The 5,000-nt window shown below is 38.4% G+C and overlaps 1 non-coding gene and 1 pseudogene across 1 annotated transcript; both read left to right on the top strand.

Annotated features, from left to right (window-relative positions):
* The first annotated feature begins 3,670 nt into the window (after positions 1–3,670).
* On the top strand, positions 3,671–3,789 carry LOC128007185 (uncharacterized; annotated as a pseudogene).
* Positions 3,790–4,148: 359 nt separating this feature from the next.
* LOC127998765 (5S ribosomal RNA) lies at positions 4,149–4,267 on the top strand. Its single transcript, XR_008171596.1, has one exon. It is a non-coding gene; the product is annotated as a 5S ribosomal RNA (ribosomal RNA).
* The last annotated feature ends 733 nt before the right edge of the window (positions 4,268–5,000 follow it).

Here is a 5,000-nt window from a genome sequence, read left to right as displayed (position 1 = left end):
AGAAGATGAGGAAATCATTCAAAAACTGATAGATTGGGGAGTAACTCCCATATTGCCTCTAAGAAGGAGATATCATCCGGGGACAACAGTGGCGGACGGAACACGTTTTCTAAAGGTAAAGCTTCCAAAAGAAGTGACATCTTTGCCATATAATACCAGTTTCATGACTGAAGAAGGAGTGCAGTACTACAGAGTGATTCATGACAACCAATTGAAGACATGCAGGATCTGTGTAAGTGTGTAACATGAGAAAAAGGACTGTCCGCAATTCAAATGTCGAGACTGTTTTGAGCAGGGGCATTATGCGCGGGACTGCAAAGTCCCACGGTGCCAAGGCTGCGACAAAGCAATCATGAGATGCAGATGTGAGATGGAACATGAGGTAAATGAGGACACAAATATGGACGTACAGGAGGTGATGGGAGATACTGCAACTGAGCATTTAAATGATTCACTGCGGCAGACTCAAGGAAAGGAAGATGAACAGGACAATGAGGAAGAGGAGGAAACCAACAAAGATGAGAATGAAGAAAAGAACAAAGATGGAGAACAAGGAATGGAGACGGGAAAAGGAGTAGACAAAGAGGAAATAAATCTGATTAACAAAGACTTTTCTAAGGAAAAGGAAGAAGTGGACACGACTGGGATGGACTATGAAAAAGGTCAAGAAAAGGATGAGGATAAGGGAATGAAGATACTGCCGGAGGTAAGAGAAGTGGAAAATGGGGGGAGGATTCTTGGTTTGGAAAATAAAGGAATAGAAAGACTGAATATAGGTGTAAAAGCAAGAACAAAAGGTGGAGTAGACATTCAACAGGTTCTTAAAAAGCAGAAAATAAGAAGAGATGCGCTAAAGGAAAGGAGGAAAAGTGGAAATGGGGGAAGCAAGACATGTTTTCTTTAAAGGAACACTCCACCGTTTTTTGAAATAGGGCTTATTCACATTATTTCCTACATTTAGATAGGTGGGCAAATGCATTTTTGTGTCAGTGCATGCATTGTTTTAGTTTGACTGGGTCGGCGTTAGCTTAGCTTAGCACAATGAATGGAATCCTTTGTTGCCAGCTAGCATGGCCTGAGTAAAAGTGATCAAAAAAATAAAAAAAACCCACCTAATTACTTCTTGTGGCCTGCGTATTCACAACGAGTACAAATAGCGATCCAGATTAACACTAGGCGATTTCCTAGGCAGATATTGACTTGGGACTATATTATGGGGAAGCACAGAAGAAAGCACTGCTACTTCGGCGCAGAGATATCACGCAACACATGAAAACATCAACTCTATGTGAATACAGGTATAATATGGGTCGATCTATACATGCGTCATGATTAAAATAATCACTTACTCTGTGGACAGCTGTCCATTTGGTCCATTCGGCGTGGGGCGTTTTTTCCAGTTCACTTTGTCACACCGGAAAAAAAATCGAGTACTGCAGAATGGATCAGCGCCGTGACATCCTCTGTAGATGTGACACAACTTCGGGCACGCGCATCTTGATCTGACGTGTTGAGCCTGGTCATCAATTGCAAAAACATGTCCCACTCTCTACAGCAAAGACACTCTATTTCCGTCGGCATAGATTGGCATATTCCCCCACATTCACACCACCAGTTCATGTTGGCTCTCATCCTCACGTCCTCAGGCTGTTGAGCGATCGCAACTAATACACGCGCATATAAATTTCACTCGCGGCTGGCTTGACAGTGTTTTTCTGAAGTGCGGCTGGCTTGACCGCAGTCTCCTACTGTCGTTCTATTTCCAAAGCATGCAGCTCGTCTTCTGTAAACTCTGGTTCAAATAGGTATGGTTCTGGTTCTTGACTGTCTGAGAAGTCACCCTCTTCGTCTCTCTCAAAATCAGCCATGTTCATCGCCATTCGTGTACTGTAAGGAAAATAGCCAGGCAGGCAGCTACTATTCACGCCGGTATGTTGACGGAAGTCGTGGGATTTCATGTGTTGCGTGATTCTCTGCCCCGAAGTAGCAGTGCTTCGCCTGTGCTTCCCCATAATATAGTCCCAAGCCAATATCTGCCTAGGAAATCGCCTAGTGTTAATCTGGATCGCTATTCGTACTCGTTGTGAATACGCAGTCCACAAGAAGTAATTAGGTGTTTTTTTTTTATTTTTTTGATCACTTTTACTCAGGCCATGCTAGCTGGCAACAAAGGATTCCATTCATTGTGCTAAGCTAAGCTAACGCCGACCCAGTCAAACTAAAACAATGCATGCACTGACACAAAAATGCATTTGCCCACCTATCTAAATGTAGGAAATAATGTGAATAAGCCCTATTTCAAAAAACGGTGGAGTGTTCCTTTAAAGACAATGAAACTAATTGAGTGGTGGTTATTGGTTTATCCTGTGTTTTCCTTAATGAGTTATCTAAGTATTGTTTCATTGAAGGCTAGAGACTTATCCCGAAGTCTAAAGTTTGAAAGATTGATGTGTCTGACTAAAAAGAGTGATATGTTATGTCTACAAGGAATGAGGTGGGAAGATAAAATAAGTCATGAAATTAGAAAATTGTGGAATGGAGAAATGTATAGTAATTGTGATATAGGAAGGAAAAAAAAAGAGGGGTCGCTATTTTAATAAATGTCAAGAATGAGTGTTTTTTAAATTGCATCTTAAACATTGCAAGGTTTATTAAATGGAGCAGAAGAAACATGGTCAAACAAAAGAAGACAAAAATACAAGTGTGCATTTTATTTAGGATAAAGATGTGTTTTATTCTAAATGTTCTGTTTTGTTACTATAATATGAAAAATGAAAAATAAGTGTTTGTAAAAAAATAGTGTAAAAGGGAATCAATTCCTTGAAATGACATATTTTCATTTTAATGTATTATTGTAAAAATATGATTTTGATTGTTTTTAAAATGTATGTTAATTATTCTTTTAATATTGATTTGAGTCTTTTTTAGAAAAAAAAGTTAAAAGACTGTTTTAAAAGGAAATAAGACTTTAAATATAAAAAAAAAAAAAAAAAAAAAAAAAGCTATGCCCGATTTCGTCTGATCTCGGAAGCTAAGCAGGTTTGGCCTCGTTAATTCAATTCAATTCAATTCAAGTTTATTTGTATAGCGCTTTTTACAAAATAAATCGTTACAAAGCAACTTTACAGAAAATTATGTTTCTACAATATTTAGTAGTAGCTAGTAGTTTGTGCACATTTGACAGGATTTTAGAAAAAATAAAAATAATAATAATATAAGACGTAGTCAGCTGGACGATGAACTATCAATATTATTAATTAAGTTATTATATGATTCAGTGACACATTTAGCAATAATTGTTAGTTCTGTTTGTTGATTCAAGGTAGCATCATCTGGGGTCCTCTGAGGGTCAGCATCATCTTTTCTCAGGTGTTCTGGATCCAGACTGGAGTTTGGCCTCGTTAGTAATTGGATGGGAGACCGCCTGGGAATACCAGGTGCTGTAAGCTTTTTGGACATTTTTCACTTAGTATATAATAATTTTGCCAAAAAATAGAGTCAATGCCCGATCTCTGAATATTAGCAGGTTTGCGCCTGGTTAGTACTTTGATGAGAGACTGCCTAGGAATACCAGGTGCTTTAAGCTTTTGGGTTTTCTTTCCTACTTATATAATGTACTGGTGATTAGATTGGTCGGTCTTTAAATAGCCCTCTCTTTGCAGCAGTCTTAGCTTATGGTCATACCAACCTGGCTATGCCCCATCTCGTCTGATCTCGGAAGCTAAGCAGGTTTGGGCTTTGTTGGTACTTGGATGGGAGACCTCCTCGGAATAACAGGTGCTGTAAGCTTTTTGGAAATGTTTCACTTAGTATATAATAATTTTGCCAAAAAATAGAGTCAGTGCACTGATCTCTGAATCTTAGCAGGTTTAGGTCTGGTTAGTACTTGGATTGGAGACCGCCTGGGAATACCAGGTGCTGTAAGCTTTTTGGACATTTTTCACTTAGTATATAATAATTTTTCCAAATAATAGAGTCAATGCCCGATCTCTGAATCTTAGCAGGTTTAGGTGTGGTTAGTACTTTGATGAGAGACTACCTAGGAATACCAGGTGCTTTAAGCTTTTGGGTTTTCTTTCCTACTTATATAATGTACTGGCGATTAGATTGGCTGGTCTTTAAATAGCCCTCTCTTTGCAGCAGTCTTCGCTTACGGCCATACCAACCTGGCTATGCCCGATCTCGTCTGATCTCGGAAGCTAAGCAGGGTTGGGCCTGGTTAGTACTTGGATGGGAGACCGCCTGGGAATACCAGGTGCTGTAAGCTTTTTGGACATTTTTCACTTAGTATAAAACATATTTTCCAAAAAATAGAGTAAATGTCCGATCTCTGAATATTAGCAGGTTTGGGCCTGGTTAGTACATGGATGGGAGACTGCCTGGGAATACCAGGTGCTTTAATCTTTTTGGAAAATTTCACGAATTATATAATAATCTTTCATTAAAAAAAAAAAAAAAAAAAAAAAAAAGAGTCAATGCCCGATCTCTGAATCTTAGCAGGTTTAGGTCTGGTTAGTACTTTGATGAGAGACTGCCTAGGAATACCAGGTGCTTTAAGCTTTTGGGTTTTCTTTCCTACTTATATAATGTACTGGTGATTAGATTGGTCGGTCTTTAAATAGCCCTCTCTTTGCAGCAGCATCTAAAGCGATATCATTGACTTGATTGCAAATAAAAACAGACACTATTTCAACTGAACAGAGATCACATAACTGAATTCAATGATGAACTGCCTTTAACTATCATTTTGCATTATTGAGACACTGTTTTCCAAATGAATGTTGTTCAGTGCTTTGGCGCAATGTATTTTGTTTAAAGCACTATATAAATAAAGGTGATTGATTGATTGATTGATTTAATCTTTTTGGAAAATTTCACGAATTATATAATAACCTTTCATAAAAAAAAAAAAAAAAAAAGAGTCAATGCCCGATCTCTGAATCTTAGCAGGTTTAGGTCTGGTTAGTACTTGGATGGGAAACCACCTGGGGATACCAGGT

The sequence above is a fragment of the Carassius gibelio genome, chromosome B22 (assembly GCF_023724105.1).
Source record: "Carassius gibelio isolate Cgi1373 ecotype wild population from Czech Republic chromosome B22, carGib1.2-hapl.c, whole genome shotgun sequence".
NCBI lineage: Eukaryota > Metazoa > Chordata > Actinopteri > Cypriniformes > Cyprinidae > Carassius > Carassius gibelio.
Note: the sequence above shows the minus strand (reverse complement) of the source record. Positions and strands in the feature narration are given on the sequence as shown.